General features: G+C 52.9%; 1 protein-coding gene across 5 annotated transcripts in view; it reads left to right on the forward strand.

Annotated features, from left to right (window-relative positions):
• The first annotated feature begins 738 nt into the window (after positions 1–738).
• Positions 739–19,042, forward strand: part of JPH4 (junctophilin 4) — a 403,230-nt gene continuing 384,926 nt past the window's right edge. Inside the window, exon 1 of one of the 5 annotated variants that reach the window (XM_069633943.1) lies at positions 739–872. The gene's annotated coding sequence lies outside the window, so the exon portion shown is untranslated. Of the gene's footprint in view, positions 873–994; positions 1,027–1,962; positions 2,453–10,160; positions 10,367–19,042 lie in introns of those variants that run through there. The other 4 variants (XM_069633939.1, XM_069633941.1, XM_069633940.1 and 1 more) reach the window with 4 other exon arrangements.

Below are 19,042 nucleotides of genomic sequence, written 5' to 3' on the forward strand. Positions count from 1 at the left end.
TTACCTACTAGAACGGTTCATGCCCATTAGTTGTGGAAATAGATCATTCTGCAAAGCACAGCTCTAAGAGTCAGCAAAATGTCGACATCAAAAGGCTCGCACACAAAAACACAACTCGTGGGGACAGGGGGCTCGAGTCCTGCAAATGCAAGCTGCGGCAAGCTGGCCTGGAGGACACAAATTGGAAAAATGGTTATGAGACCGGCGAAGCCGCAGAAGAGCTGGTCACATGCGAACCACGCTAAGATGAAATGCCGTTTCGAGAGAGGCTCTTCAGTGTTCGTTTCCAACACTGATTGCACATCGGGAACACCTAGCGGCCAGTTTGCAGAATGTTTGCGAGCACACCGAATTCTGCGGTTTGTCCTTCAGACAAGGGGGGGCGCTGCAGGCTACTGATGTGGAGCCTGTCCAGTGGCCAGTGATTTCCTTATCCCGACGCTCCCCATCTCCGCTCCAAAGCTGGGGAGGGTGGAGAGGGGGTGGGGCAGGTTGTGTTTCGATCTATAAGTGTCTCTCCTGGATCATGTATCAAGCAGACGCTGGCACCAGCTATCTCCCTCCCTCCCTATAGAATTACAGTGAAAACCACAGCGCGGGGAAGCCAGCCTCCCCCGTCCCGGACCACCGCCGCCTCTCTCTTTCCTCCCTGCTACCATGGCAACGGGAGGAAGATGCTGCCGAGGAAGGATGCTGGTCCCCAGAGAGCGGAGGAGGGAGGGAGGTTGGGGAAGGGGAGGGAGGTATAGCAGGCATGGATGAAAAAAAAGGTGCGAATGAAGGGAAGTCGAGAAGGAGGGGTACAAGGAGAGAGAGAATAAAATGAAATTAGAAAAGGAAAAAGGGAGTAGAAAGGAACAGTGTATATGGAGGTAAGCAAGCAAGGCATGGGGTGGGTGGCGGCAGGGGAAAGGAAGGGAGTTCAGAAGGGGTATGCGCGAGCGACAGAACGCGGGGGGGGGGGGGGGGTGTGGAATCAGGCAGGAACTGAGAAATGGGCAGGGAGGAGGCGAGGGAAGGCGAGAGGTAGGATGCGTGAGAGGAGGCCCAGAGGGTTGCAGAGGGTGGGTGATAGCTGGCAATGAGTCGCATATGCGTCGCAGCCATGCGTGCACGCGGTGGAAGTGTGCACTCGTGTGAGCATCGCATGCACGTGGTAGCAGTGTGCGCCCAGAGCAGTGTGGACGTGGGATCGTGTCTTGTCCCTAGTGCGCGCGTGTTATCCGCGTGTGCACGAACCGTGCACGCTTCATATCAGTGTGCGCAATGTCAGGAGCAGCGTGTTCACGTGCGTGTTGTGAGAGTGCATACACTTGGTAGAAGTGGTCATGTGTGTCGGCCGTGTGTGTGCCAGAAGTGGTGCGTGTGTGTGTGGTGTCACTGCACGCGCAGCATAGGGGTGTAAGCGTGGCCACATTGCGTTCGCAGCGTGCATCGTTCTGCGATGTGTGCATGTGGGAGCCGTGTGCATTGACAGTGGCACGGTGCATTCACGCGAGTGATGTGTGCATGTCGCAGCAGCGGGTTTGCGGTGTGGGTGTGCGCCAGCAGCCTGCAGCTGTGGTGGAACGCATGCTGGCAGTGTGTATATTAGCAAGGTGTGCCCATGGCATCACAGCGGAGTGCACAATAATCGCGCACACACACGGCACCTGTCCTAGCATAGCAGCAGCACGCTCGTGTGTATAGCACTGTGCATGCCTGGTGCATGGTAGCACCGAGTCTGTGGGGTACAATGGTGCACATGTGGTAGTGAACTGTACATGTGATGGCATTGGTGTGTGTGTGCGTGTGGTAGTCGCGCATGTGAGTGTGATAGCAGCAGGTACACGTGACAGCAGTGTGTACTCTGTGTCTCGTCTCCCCCTCCCCAGTGGGCTTCTAGACCAGAGGGCCGGGCCGGAGTCCTCCCCTCCCATGAATCCCCCCCCCCACCCCCTCCCGCCGCCCCTCCCGCCCGAAATGACGCGGCTCCATCATCGCCATTGATTTGCTCCGGGACCACGAGTCCTCCGGGTGGGTGGAAGGAGGGGGGCTCATCGTACACCTGCCGCTGCCAGGAGTGAACGCAGCATCCCCGGTAATTAATTCCTGTCATCCCTTCTAGAATCGGCTAATATCCTCCAATGTGTATAAAGTCGCCGCCTCGAATCCCCGCGGCTCTCTGGAGCGCTCCGGCCCCGTTATCCGGGTGCGCCCTCATCCATCTGACGGCGCCTCACATCTTCTCCATTTTCACCTGCAGTCCGTTTTGGGCTGTAAACACAGCCACGCGCACAGTCTTGCCAAGAGGACAGCCTGTGTACCCACTTAGTGCCATCCCGCCAAGGGAGGGAGTCGCGTCCACATGACGGCGGCTATCGGCAACGGTGGTACCCATTTCCGTGGCACGGCATTCCCATCTCTTCTTCACGCCTTCATCTGTTGAGTGGACATTTAGTCCACGCGGTAGGTGAGTACATAACTCCTTGCGCGTGTGTTAGGGCGTGTGGGGTGTTGCTGGAGGAAGTGGTAGGGGCAGTGGAAGATTGGGTATGGGGTGTGTGTTTGAAGGTGGCAGATGTGCCTTGGGTGGCAGCAGAGGAGTAGACGTGGGGTATGTTGGCAAGGGCCATGATTGGGGTATTTGGGTGGGTGAGGGAGAATGTGGTTTGAGAGGTGGAGGGCGGGGTAGGAAGTGTGGTGGATACCCTATGAGCTGCACTGGAGAAAAGCTGCGGGTGATGAGTGTCAGGGAGATGGCTGGTGAGGTGGCTGGTGATGCGTGTCTGGGAGGTGGCTGGTGAGGTGGCTGGTGATGAGTGTCAGGGAGGTGGCTGGTGATGAGTGTCAGTGAGGTGGCTGGTGAGGTGGCTGGTGATGAGTGTCAGGGAGATGGCTGGTGAGGTGGCTGGTGATGAGTGTCTGGGAGGTGGCTGGTGAGGTGGCTGGTGATGAGTGTCAGGGAGGTGGCTGGTGATGAGTGTCAGTGAGGTGGCTGGTGAGGTGGCTGGTGATGAGTGTGGGTGAGGTGGCTGGTGAGGTGGCTGGTGATGAGTGTCAGTGAGGTGGCTGGTGAGGTGGCTGATGATGAGTGTCAGTGAGGTGGCTGGTGATGAGTTTGGGTGAGGTGGCTGGTGAGGTGGCTGGTGATGAGTGTCAGTGAGGTGGCTGGTGATGAGTGTGGGTGAGGTGGCTGGTGAGGTGGCTGATGATGAGTGTCAGTGAAGTGGCTGGTGAGGTGGCTGATGATGAGTGTCAGTGAGGTGGCTGGTGATGAGTGTCAGCGAGGTGGCTGGTGAGGTGGCTGGTGATGAGTGTCAGTGAGGTGGATGGTGAGGAGTGTCAGTGAGGTGGCTGGTGAGGTGGCTGGTGATGAGTGTCAGTGAAGTGGCTGGTGATGAGTGTCAGTGAGGTGGCTGATGATGAGTGTCAGTGAGGTGGCGGGTGATGAGTGTCGGTGAGGTGGCTAGTGATGAGTGTCAGTCAGGTAGCTGGTGATGAGTGTCGGGGAGGCGGCTGGTGATGAGTGTCAGTGAGGTGGCTGGTGAGGTGGCTGGTGATGAGTGTCAGTGAGGTGGCTGGTGATGAGTGTCGGGAGGTGGCTGGTGATGAGTGTCAGTGAGGTGGCTGGTGAGGTGGCTGATGATGAGTGTCAGTGAGGTGGCGGGTGATGAGTGTCGGTGAGGTGGCTAGTGAGGTGGCTGGTGAGGAGTGTCAGTGAGGTAGCTGGTGATGAGTGTCGGGCAGGTGGCATGTGATGAGTGTCAGTGAGGTGGCTGGTGAGGTGGCTGATGATGAGTGTCAGTGAGGTGGTGGGTGATGAGTGTCGGTGAGGTGGCTGGTGAGGTGGCTGGTGATGAGTGTCAGTGAGGTCGCTGGTGATGAGTGTCAGGGAGGTGGCTGGTGATGAGTGTTAGTGAGGTGGCTGGTGAGGTGGCTGGTGATGAGTGTCAGTGAGGTGGCTGGTGATGAGTGTCGGGGAGGTGGCTGGTGATGAGTGTCAGTGAGGTGGCTCGTGATGAGTGTCGGGGAGGTGGCTGGTGATGAGTGTCAGTGAGGTGGCTGGTGAGGTGGCTGGTGATGAGTGTCAGTGAGGTGGCTGGTGAGGTGGCTGATGATGAGTGTCAGTGAGGTGGCTGGTGATGAGTGTCGGGGAGGTGGCTGGTGATGAGTGTCAGTGAGGTGGCTGGTGAGGTGGCTGGTGATGAGTGTCAGGGAGGTGGCTGGTGAGGTGGCTGATGATGAGTGTCAGTGAGGTGGCTGGTGATGAGTGTCAGGGAGGTAGCTGGTGAGGTGGCTGCTAATGAGTGTCAGTGAGGTGGCTGGTGATGAGTGTCAGGGAGGTGGCAGGTGATGAGTGTCAGTGAGGTGGCTGGTGAGGTGGCTGGTGATGAGTGTCAGTGAGGTGGCTGGTGAGGTGGCTGATGAGGAGTGTCAGTGAGGTGGCTGGTGATGAGTGTCAGTGAGGTGGCTGATGATGAGTGTCAGTGAGGTGGCTGTTGAGGTGGCTGATGATGAGTGTCAGTGAGGTGGCTGGTGATGAGTGTCAGTGAGGTGGCTGGTGAGGTGGCTGGTGATGAGTGTCCGTGAGGTGGCTGGTGAGGTGGCTAGTGATGAGTGTGGGTGAGGTGGCTGGTGAGGTGGCTGGTGATGAGTGTCAGTGAGGTAGCTGGTGATGAGTGTCAGGGAGGTTGCTGATGATGAGTGTCAGAGGTGGCTGGTGAGGTGGCTGGTGATGAGTGTCAGTGAGGTGGCTGGTGAGATGGCTGGTGATGAGTGTCAGGGAGGTGGCTGGTGAGGTGGCTGGTGATGAGTGTCAGGGAGGTGGCTGGTGATGAGTGTCAGAGGTGGCTGGTGAGTTGGCTGGTGATGAGTGTCAGTGAGGTGGCTGGTGTAGGTGGCTGATGAGTGTCAGTGAGGTGGCTGGTGAGGTGGCTGATGATGAGTGTCAGTGAGGTGGCTGGTGAGGTGGCTGGTGATGAGTGTCGGGAAGGTGGCTGGTGATGAATGTCAGAGGTGGCTGTGATGTGGCTGGTGATGAGTGTCAGTGAGGTGGCTGGTGAGATGGCTGGTGATGAGTGTCAGTGAGGTGGCTGGTGAGATGGCTGGTGATGAGTGTCAGGGAGGTGGCTGGTGATGAGTGTCGGAGGTGGCTGGTGATGAGTGTCAGAGGTGGCTGGTGAGTTGGCTGGTGATGAGTGTCAGTGAGGTGGCTGGTGTAGGTGGCTGATGAGTGTCAGTGAGGTGGCTGGTGAGGTGGCTGATGATGAGTGTCAGTGAGGTGGCTGGTGAGGTGGCTGGTGAGGTGGCTGGTGATGAGTATCAGTGAGGTGGCTGGTGATGAGTGTCAGTGAGGTGGCTGGTGAGGTGGCTGGTGATGAGTGTCGGGAAGGTGGCTGGTGATGAGTGTCAGAGGTGGCTGTGATGTGGCTGGTGATGAGTGTCAGTGAGGTGGCTGGTGAGATGGCTGGTGATGAGTGTCAGGGAGGTGGCTGGTGATGAGTGTCAGAGGTGGCTGGTGAGTTGGCTGGTGATGAGTGTCAGTGAGGTGGCTGGTGAGGTGGCAGGTGATGAGTTTGGGTGAGGTGGCTGGTGAGGTGGCTGGTGATGAGTGTCAGTGAGGTGGCTGGTGATGAGTGTCAGTGAGGTGGCTGGTGAGGTGGCTGATGATGAGTGTCAGTGAAGTGGCTGGTGAGGTGGCTGATGATGAGTGTCAGTGAGGTGGCTGGTGATGAGTGTCAGCGAGGTGGCTGGTGAGGTGGCTGGTGATGAGTGTCAGTGAGGTGGATGGTGAGGAGTGTCAGTGAGGTGGCTGGTGAGGTGGCTGGTGATGAGTGTCAGTGAAGTGGCTGGTGATGAGTGTCAGTGAGGTGGCTGATGATGAGTGTCAGTGAGGTGGCGGGTGATGAGTGTCGGTGAGGTGGCTAGTGATGAGTGTCAGTCAGGTAGCTGGTGATGAGTGTCGGGGAGGCGGCTGGTGATGAGTGTCAGTGAGGTGGCTGGTGAGGTGGCTGGTGATGAGTGTCAGTGAGGTGGCTGGTGATGAGTGTCAGTGAGGTGGCTGGTGATGAGTGTCAGTGAGGTGGCTGGTGAGGTGGCTGATGATGAGTGTCAGTGAGGTGGCGGGTGATGAGTGTCGGTGAGGTGGCTGGTGAGGTGGCTGGTGATGAGTGTCAGTGAGGTCGCTGGTGATGAGTGTCGGGGAGGTGGCTGGTGATGAGTGTCAGTGAGGTGGCTGGTGAGGTGGCTCGTGATGAGTGTCGGGGAGGTGGCTGGTGATGAGTGTCAGTGAGGTGGCTGGTGAGGTGGCTGGTGAGGTGGCTGATGATGAGTGTCAGTGAGGTGGCTGGTGATGAGTGTCGGGGAGGTGGCTGGTGATGAGTGTCAGTGAGGTGGCTGGTGAGGTGGCTGGTGATGAGTGTCAGGGAGGTGGCTGGTGAGGTGGCTGATGATGAGTGTCAGTGAGGTGGCTGGTGAGGTGGCGGGTGATGAGTGTCAGGGAGGTGGCTGGTGAGGTGGCTGCTAATGAGTGTCAGTGAGGTGGCTGGTGATGAGTGTCAGGGAGGTGGCTGGTGATGAGTGTCAGTGAGGTGGCTGGTGAGGTGGCTGGTGATGAGTGTCAGTGAGGTGGCTGGTGAGGTGGCTGATGAGGAGTGTCAGTGAGGTGGCTGGTGATGAGTGTCAGTGAGGTGGCTGATGATGAGTGTCAGTGAGGTGGCTGTTGAGGTGGCTGATGATGAGTGTCAGTGAGGTGGCTGGTGATGAGTGTCAGTGAGGTGGCTGGTGAGGTGGCTGGTGATGAGTGTCCGTGAGGTGGCTGGTGAGGTGGCTAGTGATGAGTGTGGGTGAGGTGGCTGGTGAGGTGGCTGGTGATGAGTGTCAGTGAGGTAGCTGGTGATGAGTGTCAGGGAGGTTGCTGATGATGAGTGTCAGAGGTGGCTGGTGAGGTGGCTGGTGATGAGTGTCAGTGAGGTGGCTGGTGAGATGGCTGGTGATGAGTGTCAGGGAGGTGGCTGGTGAGATGGCTGGTGATGAGTGTCAGGGAGGTGGCTGGTGATGAGTGTCAGAGGTGGCTGGTGAGTTGGCTGGTGACGAGTGTCAGTGAGGTGGCTGGTGTAGGTGGCTGATGAGTGTCAGTGAGGTGGCTGGTGAGGTGGCTGATGATGAGTGTCAGTGAGGTGGCTGGTGAGGTGGCTGGTGATGAGTGTCGGGAAGGTGGCTGGTGATGAATGTCAGAGGTGGCTGTGATGTGGCTGGTGATGAGTGTCAGTGAGGTGGCTGGTGAGATGGCTGGTGATGAGTGTCAGTGAGGTGGCTGGTGAGATGGCTGGTGATGAGTGTCAGGGAGGTGGCTGGTGATGAGTGTCGGAGGTGGCTGGTGATGAGTGTCAGAGGTGGCTGGTGAGTTGGCTGGTGATGAGTGTCAGTGAGGTGGCTGGTGTAGGTGGCTGATGAGTGTCAGTGAGGTGGCTGGTGAGGTGGCTGATGATGAGTGTCAGTGAGGTGGCTGGTGAGGTGGCTGGTGAGGTGGCTGGTGATGAGTATCAGTGAGGTGGCTGGTGATGAGTGTCAGTGAGGTGGCTGGTGAGGTGGCTGGTGATGAGTGTCGGGAAGGTGGCTGGTGATGAGTGTCAGAGGTGGCTGTGATGTGGCTGGTGATGAGTGTCAGTGAGGTGGCTGGTGAGATGGCTGGTGATGAGTGTCAGGGAGGTGGCTGGTGATGAGTGTCAGAGGTGGCTGGTGAGTTGGCTGGTGATGAGTGTCAGTGAGGTGGCTGGTGTAGGTGGCTGATGAGTGTCAGTGAGGTGGCTGGTGAGGTGGCTGATGATGAGTGTCAGTGAGGTGGCTGGTGAGGTGGCTGGTGATGAGTGTCGGTGAGGTGGCTGGTGATGAGTGTCAGGGAGGTGGCTGGTGATGAGTGTCAGAGGTGGCTGTGAGGTGGCTGATGATGAGTGTCAGTGAGGTGACTGTGAGGTGGCTGGTGATGAGTGTCGGTGAGGTGGCTGGTGATGAGTGTCAGGGAGGTGGCTGGTGAGGTGGCTGGTGATGAGTGTCAGGGAGGTGGCTGGTGAGGTGGCTGGTGATGAGTGTCAGTGAGGTGGCTGGTGATGAGTGTCAGGGAGGTGGCTGGTGATGAGTGTCAGAGGTGGCTGTGAGGTGGCTGGTGATGAGTGTCGGGAAGGTGGCTGGTGATGAGTGTCAGAGGTGGCTGTGATGTGGCTGGTGATGAGTGTCAGTGAGGTGGCTGGTGAGATGGCTGGTGATGAGTGTCAGGGAGGTGGCTGGTGATGAGTGTCAGAGGTGGCTGGTGAGTTGGCTGGTGATGAGTGTCAGTGAGGTGGCTGGTGTAGGTGGCTGATGAGAGTCAGTGAGGTGGCTGGTGAGGTGGCTGATGATGAGTGTCAGTGAGGTGGCTGGTGAGGTGGCTGGTGATGAGTGTCGGTGAGGTGGCTGGTGATGAGTGTCAGGGAGGTGGCTGGTGATGAGTGTCAGAGGTGGCTGTGAGGTGGCTGATGATGAGTGTCAGTGAGGTGTCTGTGAGGTGGCTGGTGATGAGTGTCGGTGAGGTAGCTGGTGATGAGTGTCAGGGAGGTGGCTGGTGAGGTGGCTGGTGATGAGTGTCAGGGAGGTGGCTGGTGAGGTGGCTGGTGATGAGTGTCGGTGAGGTGGCTGGTGATGAGTGTCAGGGAGGTGGCTGGTGATGAGTGTCGGTGAGGTGGCTGGTGCGGGTCTAGAGTAGCATCAGTCTTGGCAGATGAGGGGGTGAGAGGAGTGTCTGCGGTCCTAACGGATGGTGTGTTGGGGGTATTGGGAGTGTAGGATAGGGAGTGAGGTGTGTTGTGGGGATGGAGGGCGGGGTCCAGAGGGGTCTGTGGAGGAGGGGGAGATTTATGGATGTCAGTGGTGGTGATGGGCGGCTGGATATTGGAGAAAATTGGGATTTGAGGGGTGTTGGTGGCAGAGGATGGTCTGAGCGTTGTCTATGGCAGGGGTCTGCAACCTTTGGCACTCCAGATGTTTTGAACTATACAACTCCCATCAGCCTCAGCCATCATAGTGAATAGTAGGGGATCATGGGAATCGAAGTCCAAAATATCCTGCGAGCCAATGGTAGCAGACCCGTGGCCTATGGTTTTAGAACTGAGTTTTAGGGGTTAGTGGTGATGGGGAAGGATGGTTATGAGGGGGGAATACGTGAAAATGGAGAATGAGATATGAGTAGGCGAGGATAAAAGTTGATGTGTGAGCAGTGTCTTCAATGGGCGGAACCTGAGATGTGTCAGGGGTGTGGAAAGATGATGACCAAGGGTTCCAGTGCTAATTGAAGGTGGGATGTGTTTGTGGAGAATGGAGCGAGATGGATTTCGTTGGTTGTTCTGAGGGTATATAAGGTTTGAGTTCTGTTATTGGTGATGGAGGTGGGAGGGTTTCAATGGTGGAGGAACAAGGGTTGTTAGAGTTGTTTTGGTGGAGGAGGAGGGTGTAAGAGTGAATTTATTTTTGGGGTTGGGGTGTGGCCTGTGAAGAGTATTGTGAAGGATAGGGGTTGTGCATTGTTAGTGGATGATGGAAGGTGGGTGTTGTAGTGGTGGTCATGGTAAAGGGCGCAATGGGATGTCAGTGGTGTTAGGAAATATGTGAAATGCACAAGCCAATCGCGGTGAAGGAAGTGGCTATGTCACAAGAGGAACAGTGTCTCTAGTGTTGATGAAAGATGGCACGTGAGCAGTGTTGGTGATGGAGGATCGCACACAAGGGGTTATCAGTGATGGAGGAGAGAGGTGGCATTGTGGGGTTTGGTTGTGATGGGTGTTGGAATTGTGGCTGGAATATGAGGCGTTTCAGGTGTGTGGTGAAAGAAGAGGTGTGGGTTGGGGAGTGGTGAGAGAGGATGCCATGAAAGTAAGGTCAGTGGTGTGGATCTTGAGGTGTAATGGTTGTCAGTGGTAGTAGGGGATGGTGTATGTGAGGTGGCCACTGTGACAGTGGATGAGTGCAAGTGCTTATTTGTATGGAGTGGGAATGGGGATAGGATGTGCAAGGTGTCAGTCATGGTGGCAGAGGAAAGTGTGAGAGAGGGATTAGTGGTGGTGGAGGGTGGGGTGAGGGATCTTCGTGGTGGTAGAGCATAAGGTGTCAAGGGAGTTGGCCTTGGTGGAGGCTGAAGAGTGAGGATTGTCAGGGGTGATGGTGAGTGAGTATTTGGTGTCAGTGATGAGATGGTGTCAGATAGGCTGTAGAATGTGTTGAGTAGAAAGAATGGTCAATAACGTGTTAGTTTGGATGTAATGGGTATCAGTGATGTAGAAGGATGACGAGTAAAGACACGGATGGAGAACAAGGTGTGGTTGCAAATAAGGGTGTAATGGAACTTCGGCTTTGGGTAAGTATTCGACTGAATTTCCAGCTGAAAAGTAGCTATCCGGCTCATTTAAATGCAATATAACAAGTCAGAGAGGCAAATATGGAGTGCAGATTGCAAAAGGGAATGTCATTAAAATGTAAAAGAAAGCATTACTAATTAAATATAAGACTAATGTGCGTATGTTTGTGTGGTGAGGATGAGTCGGAGGAGAGTATAGTTTGTTCCTATGGGAAATGCCTATCGAGAAACTTCAATTCATAACAAGTGGTGGAGACGTGTAGGGCAGGGGAAGTCCGTATTTTACACAGAGTGACTTGCCACCACCTAAGAGGACTCTGAGGAGCTTTATGTTGGGAAATCTCTTGTTTCCCTATGAGCCAGTAAGCCTGAGAGATTATAAAGACATATGATATGGCATTTATAACATGCCTATACAGAAGTGTTTCAAGGCGCGATGAGGCATGGGAGTGGAACAGAGGGAGGACAAAGAGAACGATCTTACTAGGCCTACTGAAATTGAGATCGCACAGGTGCAGGGGAGAGGGGAGGGGATAAGTGCCAGGGGCAGGGGAGGAAGGGCGAGTGCAGCCAGCATGTGGCAAGTGCAAGGGTTGAGTAAAGACAGCAGGTGTCCAATAAGTGCAGGTAAGGGGACTGTAGGGTGGCAGATACAGACCGAAGTGCAGGGGTTGCCAGGAGGCAGTGCGGGTGTGCAACTGGGTGGGCAGGGTTCTGGGCCCAAATTCAGAGGGTAGCCAGGTGGCCAGTGCAGTATCAGACAAGAGATCAGCAGGGGAGATGAAGAGAGACGGCAGAAGCAAAGAGGAAGGTCTTGAGGTGCTTCCGGAACCGGAGATGGTTCTGCTCAGGTTTCAGAGAGCAGGTAGGCTGTTCCAGAGGGAGGCACCAGCCGAAGAAAGAGATCTACCTACAACTCGTTGCTTGGAGAAGCGACTGACCCTGAGGGAGTTGGAGGTGGAGAAGCGAAGAGCTTGAGTAGGAAGATATTTCCGAATAGAAAGTTGAAGGTATTGTGGTCCTAGGCCATAGAAGGCCTAGTGGACAATGCAGAGGGCCTTGAACTTCATCCTTGCGGGCCACTGGGAGCCAATGGAGAGATTTGAGGGCTGGGGAGATAGGATCCCTGGGCTTGCGGCCAAGTATAAGTCTTGCAGTCCTGTTCTGGATGAGCTGTAGAGGGTGGAGAGTAGAGGTGAGCAGATTTAAAAAGAGGCTGTTGCAGTAGCCCAGCCTAGAGAGAGCCAGAGCTCTGGAGACAGTGAACTTCTGGGGGAAGATGAAAAAAGGAAGAATACCTCTGAGGAGGTTCATTTGGTAGTTTGACTTCTTAGAGACGTCAGAGATGTGAGGAGAGAAGGAGAGTGTGGAGTTGAAGATGACCCCGAGGTTCTTAGCCTCACAGGTGGGAGCAGAAAGAAGGCCAAGGGAGGCCCGCTAGAGAGTGACAGGAAAGGAATTTTCAGGTGTGCCGATGAGGAGGATCTCCTTCTTACTGGCATTAAGACAGAGGTCATTGGTGGCACACTGCTCCTGGAGTGCAGACAGACAGTCCGAGATAATAGAGGGAGAAGAGGTGGCAGAGGGGAGCCAGAAAATGAGCTGAGTGTCATCCGCATAGCACTGAAAGTTGGAGCAGAGAGCAGCAATGCAGTGGGTGAGAGGTGCCATGTATTGGTTGAAAAGCCAGGGAGAAATGTTCGACCCCTGGGGAACACCACAGGTAGAGAGTGAGATAGAGGAGAAGAAGGACCCAAGGGTCGGTCCAAGAGGAAAGAGGTCAGACAGGCAAGACAGGGCCTGATCAGTGATACCCAGTTTAACACAGAGTCGGTTGAGCAGGATGGCATGGTTGCCCGTGTCGAAAGCAGAAGAGAGATTGAGTAAGATGGGGACAGAGGGGTGATTAAATCAAGGTTAGAGATGATGTCTTCATGGATGTTCAGGAGAGCAGTTTCTGTGCTTATGGCTGCTCTGAAGCCAGACTGATGGTCATGGAGAAAACCAACAGATTCATTGTGAAGATTAAGCTGGGAGATGGTTAGCTTTTCTAAGAGTTTGCCCAGGAAAGGCATGATGGAGATCAGGCAATAGATAACCGGGCAGGAGGGGTCAGCTGTTTCTTGAGAAGGGGGTGCACAAGAGAGTCCTTCAGGGGGGAAGGCAAGGATCCAGTTGCGAAGGAGTGATTGCAGAAGTCGCCCAAGGCCAGAGCGAGGGTGTCAATGTGGTCCTTGATGGTATTGGAAGAACAGGGAAGAACCTGTTTTGATGAGACTTTCATAGATCTGACTTGTCTAGAAACCTTGTCAGGGGTAAACAGAGGAAAGGCAGAGAAGGAGGGAGATGAGGTGGCCGCAGGGGGGACAGAGGTAGAGGAGAGAGTTGATGGAGAATGAGGAGAGGACGAGAGGGTTGATAGGATGTCCTGGGTTTCAGAGATGAAATGAGAAGCCATGGTCGTGCAGAGGGCCTGGGAGGGGACAGGAGAAGTAGAGACTGCGGCAGGATTGGCCAGCTCCTTGCAGATTTTAAAGAGTTTGGCCGAGTTGTTAGATGCCACAGAGACGCAGGCTTGAATGTGAGCTCTCTTCTTAGTGCGGACAGAGAGCCGGTATTGCCTTTGGAGCAGGTGGTAGGCCAGTTTGTAATAGGATGCATAAGATGCCAGCCATTTCCTCTCTGCCACCATACACTTGCATTTAAGGGAGACAAGGTCAGAGTCGTACCAGGAGTTGCACTTGGCTTTGGGCTTCAAGCAGATCCTCATGACAGGGGCAAGTACATCAAGAGTATCAGAGATAGAAGAGTGGAGCATAGCCGTGAGGACTTTGTATGCTCTGCTGGGGAAATTGGTAGGAGGAAGGGTGTTTGGAAATTGGAAGACTTCACAACTGATAGGCTACCTCTTCTATGTCAATAGGGCTGGGGACAAGTCAGTTACATGTCAGCCTATGTTTTCCCTGCCCAAAATAGCCTCTTGAGAGCATATGCTTATTAGGAAATCGCTGATTATAGGCCACTCTGTCCAAATGAGAGAACTTTTCTGCATGGGCGCAGAGATAGAGAGCACAGTATCTACTGGTGTTGTGGGTTGGTGGGTTGAGAAGGCAGAGCCTTGCCTCCCAGTGTGTGGTAGGAAGGACGTATGGAAAGTGGGCATGGATTGAGATTTCGTTGAATTGAGCGATTCCCAACAGGCAAGTGTGTTATAAGCGCTTGCAGGGTTTGGGTAGATTCATCCAGATGTCAGACTTCCCCACATGTGATTACCCCTGCTCTTACCATACTGGCCTCTCTGGAAGAGTCCTCGTCCATGTTTGCTATATGGGGAAGGGAGTCTTCTCTAACAATAGAAGGGAGATGGAGTTCAATTGCCTCACATGTGCCCTCAACTTGGGTCCTGCATGAGCAAACAGAAACACGTCGTACATTAATATGTTAGCTGGAAGGAAGGTTTGCAATTCACATGAGATGGCAATATGTGTGATTTGCAATGGGAGCTGCAAATTGCAGTATTCATTTTGTTCACTGCATCCTAGCACTTTGCATTCATGAAGCCTGCCACGTCGAGTAGCGCTGGCTCTGCGCATGCAACATCCCTCCATACATATGGTCCCTCTTATTTGTAAATCTGTTATTTTTTTGGCTTGTGTGTTTTAAATAAGGATGGGATCTTGACTAAAATAAACAGATATAAATGAAACATAGAAACACATTTCAAATAGTGCGGTCAGATTTTTAAAAAACGTGTCTTTTTTAAAGTTTATTACATGATTTATTAAATGAAACAACTATTCAGCGTGAAACACCATTGCTGTATAGGTGCATTATAAATACCCAATAAATAAATAATCTGCTTCGGCCGAATACTTGGCGGTACTATTCGGTATTCGGCCGAATACTAAATATGCTATTCAGTACACCCCTAATTGCAATCCCTGGATGTGGAAGATAAAGGCAACCATGGTTTTTGTGACGGTTGAGGTACCATGGTTAATAGGGTTTGATGGTGTGTTGAGTCGTTTCTCATGAAAGGTCCAGTGTCAATGTTGTCCCCTGTCATGCAGGATGGGTTACGAGTGCTGCTGAATAGGGGTATGAAGGTTGTGAAGATGGATGATGGATTGTGAGGGGTGGTGGGGGTATCTTTGAAAGTATCGTCAGTGAAAATGAGCTGTGATGTGTTTTGGTAGTGGAGTATGGGATGTTAGGGGTTTTGGAAGGGGGTGACATTCAAGCAGCGCTGGCAGTGGTGATGGCATCTGAGGGGCCTCTGTGGTGCTGGATGAGGGAATCTGAGGGGTATGAGTGGTGCTAGAGCCTGGGCCATCAGAGATGCTGGAGGAATCTGTGCAAGGAGCATTTGTGTTGGTGTATGGCAGTGTTATATCTCCAGGCTTTTTTGCTGAGAATTCTGCTGAACATTACTCTTGAAAAATATGGAGGGTGGGGTGGGTAAGGGAATATAATGGGTAGGGGGGGTGGGGAATAGGGACTCAGTGAAAAATAAACTGGCCATCTAAGAACATAGAACCGTTAATGGGGTTTGAATTCTATTTCACTAGTGTACATGGTGTGAGGGATGTTGGTGGATGGGTGTCACTGGTGCTGTTCTGAAGATTGTTTGCTGCACACAGAGGACTGGTTAGTACATCGGTGAGGACAGGGAGCCACATTGTGTGGATTGGGTGATGTACAGAGTTGATTGGGTGATGTATTGGAAGGATAGGGGGCTGTCTTAGAAGGACTGAGGAATTCTCCAGGGCTTGGATGGTACACCAGGAGGATTGGGTAGGGTGCAAGGGAAATCACAGCCATAACATAGTGGGTAAGCTTGTTGGTACTGGGGGAGTTGTGGATTAGGCGAATAGTGTTACTACGCATGAGATGCCTGAAGTGATATTGGGGAATATGTTGGTGTGGAGTATTGAGGAGAGGGATTTTGGAGGTACGTGATTAAGCATTAATGAGGGGGCACGGGGGTGACCTATTGAGTAGTATTTCATTTCCGAGGAGTTCTGGTGGGATGGTCTGGTGAACTGTGTCTCCATCAGGACCACACCATAGCCCATCAGTCCAGGTGAGAGGGGACTGTGGAAGGCCCGGCTGAAGAAGTGCTTGGGAATGGATTGGTGAGAAATAATCAGGAGTACCCACTAATGCTTAACTGATATTAAATTGATGTTTAGATAAAGAGGATGGAATTACCCTTTCAGCTTTTATTTATTTACATTTTTAAAGCGCTCACACAGCCCGTGGGCATCGAGGCACTGTTACAGGAATATGTCTCTTAGTTGCGTATTTATAATGCGCTTAATAGCTGGAGGTTTTTTAGCGCGCACCCGGGGATCGAACCTGTGTTGCTTCGTGTCGTCTTGTTTCCAAGGCAAGCATGTTGCCACTGAGCTACCCTCCCAGGACAGACCTTGGCTTGCCTATACCCTCTTGAAATTATTCTGTGGCCTCTTTGGATTTCTAGCTCTTTGTGTGTTCTTGTGGTGCGCCCTTAAGCCTCTGGGTCAGTGGTGCGCAATATAAATGAATAAGATAGATAGATAGATAGATAGATAGATAGATAGATAGATAGATAGATAGATAGATAGATAGATAGATAGATAGATAGATAGATAGACTGGGGAGGGAAGTGGAGATAGAGGACTTAGGAATCGACTGGCATGAAGGCAGTGCGGTTCATTCTCTGCGAGGGCGGGACTGGCTTCTGGTTATTGTAGTGGGTGGGATTTAAATGCTTTGTTTAAGTGGGTACTGGGCAAGCGGGACTTGCAAGGGAACAGGTTAGTGGGTACTGAGGACTGGAGAATTTGAACGGGTATTAAAGTGGTCCATTCCGGCTATCACTGGTTCAAAGTAGCGATATAGACATCAAACACATATTCCATCTCTGCCTTCAAGAAGTGCTTAAGCCTTTAACACTTAAGCGCCTGGAATATGCAAGCTCCCGTCTCTTGGTCTTTCAGACTATGCAAGAGGCCTGCAGGAGTGCTCTTGGCATGCCACCAAAACAATTCAGGTGCTCCCATTTGCTTACAGGGACACATTTACCAAACAAGGGTGTGGGAGCTTCTCTACTGGGAATGAACATGGGTCAATAACCTGTTCTATGGAATGTCTTCCCCTCAGGAGGGTCTACAACCACGTTTTAGCTCACTGCACCCTTCGCAGAGAAGAAATATCCATTTGCATTTTAGTCTGGTCTCACCCACAAAGGCAGTCCAGCACCAAAATGCTAGGCAATTCTCCTCTCAACAAGATTACTGTCAGTAACCCCAGACACGTGATTCGGCCTTGTTGGGCCTCGTCAGTGAGGTGGAGCTGTGCCTCTCTGAGCACAGTGAGAAAGGGACAAATGTACTGTTGTATCTTTGACTCCCAGCACCACGTGGGATAGATGATTCATCTGTCTAAGCGTTGTGTTCACCAGTAGCGTCCTAGACCTTTTACCACAGCCGGTATAAAGCATTTAATGGTGAGCCCAAAGGTGAGGAAGTTAAAATGAGGAGTTGGGATGTATGGGAGTCCAGGAGCTACAACTTCTAAACTTCCGACAGGAAGTGGAAGATCACAGACTCTTCCACACGTTGCTGAAAACATTTGCTAAAGAGAGTACATTCTAAGAACTGATGAATAGGTTAACGGAAAATGGATAGTGAACTTCTCTTATGATATGATATGATTGTTTATTTATAAAGCGCCTATACATAATGTGTTTCAAAGCGCTTCAAGGCAAGGGAGGGAACAAGGGAAAATACAATTACATTCTTACAGGCCATGAACAGTAAGGATGTGAAATTAACTATCGTACTCGGCCTGACGACATTTCAGATAGTGCAAGAGCTAAGACATAGATAAGGAAGGGAGCGGGAGAGTGGGAAGAAAATGGAAACAGACAGGCGACTACCGTACTAGGCCTGATGACATTTCTGGTAGAGCCGGAGAAAAACAAAAGGTGAGGGAGAGGGGTGCAGAAAGGGAGAGGAGGAACAAAACAAGTGACTATCGTACTCGGCCTGACAACATTTCAGATAGTGCTGGAGGGGGTCGGGGGCAGTAAGGGGAGGTGGGAAGAGACAGACGAGGTTGCTATCATACTAGGTCGAGGGACAATTCTGATAGAGTAAGTGCATAGAAGAAAGCAAGGGGAGGAGAAGGGATATAGGAGGAAAGAACAGAGAGTAAGCAGTCAAAAAGAGCAGAGAAGCAAGAGGGGGGAGCGAATACAATTGCAGAAGTCAGTAGTAACCCATAATGTTGCAAGCCAGGATACAAGATAAAGATGGGAACTGCATGATTCAGGGCCACCATGAGTACAAAATGCAAAGGAAGTCCAGCATGAGAGTTGAGAATGGGTGACACACTGTGAATCAATGAAGTCCATAAAAGTCCAATCCAGCATTGACCCCAAGACAGTGATGGTGAAATCAGAATGTATCAGGAGAGACTCCTGCAGACGTAGGCTGGAGGGGGATAGGGGAAGCAGGGTAGAAGAATCTAGCAAAACAAGCAACACCTGTGTGTGAGAAAGGGGGGCACAAGGGGACATCACGAGGAGACCACAGGGGGTCGAGATGGCCTGTGGGGATAGAGGGTGTAAACACATGTTGGTGTATGCTTGCCTGCTGTCTGAGCAGGGGGTCGGGCCCTCGGTCCTCCTGGTCCAAACAGGTCCAAACAGCAATTGCCCTTTTCTTTGTCTGCCCTTCGCTTCAGACGCCTGGGCGAGAGATGCTCTTGATCTAAGAGTTAAGAGCACGAAGGAAGAGGCAGGGCTAAAAAGGTGAGTGGTGCTTAGGCCAGGTAACCTAGATCCACTTGCACCTGCTCCCCAGCTGCAAAGGAAAAGATGCAGGAGGGCTCCTTAAGTAGGGAAAAGAGCAGCAAGCAGGAAGGCACCAGGTGGGCGGGGCTTAGGCCAGGTAACCTAGATCCACTTGCACCTGCTCCCCAGCTGCAAAGGAAAAGAGGCAGGAGGGCTCCTTAAGTAGGGAAAAGAGCGGCAAGCAGGAAGGCACCAGTTGGGCGGGGCTTGCTAAGTGGTGAAAATGAGTGACAACCAGGAAGGCACCAGGTGGCGGGGCTTAGGCCAGGTGACCTAGATCCACTTGCACCTGCTCCCCAGCTGCAAAGCAAAAGAGGCAGGAGGGCTCCTTAAGTAGGGAAAGGGCAGCAAGCAGGAAGGCACCAGGTGGGCGGGGCTTGCAAAGTGGTGAAAAAGAGCGGCAACCAGGAAGGCACCAGGTGGGCGGGGCTTAGGCCAGGTGACCTAGATCCACTTGCACCTGCTCCCCAGCTGCAAAGGAAAAGAGGCAGGAGGGCTCCTTAAGTAGGGAAAAGAGCAGCAAGCAGGAAGGCACCTGGTGGGCGGGGGTTGCTAAGTGGTAAAAAAGAGCGGCAACCAGGAATGCACCAGGTGGACGGGGCTTAGGCCAGGTGACCTAGATCCACTTGCACCTGCTTCCCAGCTGCAAAGGAAAAGAGGCAGGACGGCTCCTTAAGTAGGGAAAAGAGCGGCAAGCAGAAAGGCAACAGGTGGACGGGGCTTGCTAAGTGGTGAAAAAGAGTGGCAACCAGGAAGGCACCAGGTGGGCGGGGCTTAGGCCAGGTGACCTAGATCCACTTGCACCTGCTCCCAGCTGCAAAGGAAAAGAGGCAGGA

Source organism: Ambystoma mexicanum, chromosome 13, assembly GCF_040938575.1.
Source record: "Ambystoma mexicanum isolate Mex_15411 chromosome 13, UKY_AmexF1_1, whole genome shotgun sequence".
NCBI classification, from domain to species: Eukaryota; Metazoa; Chordata; class Amphibia; order Caudata; family Ambystomatidae; genus Ambystoma; species Ambystoma mexicanum.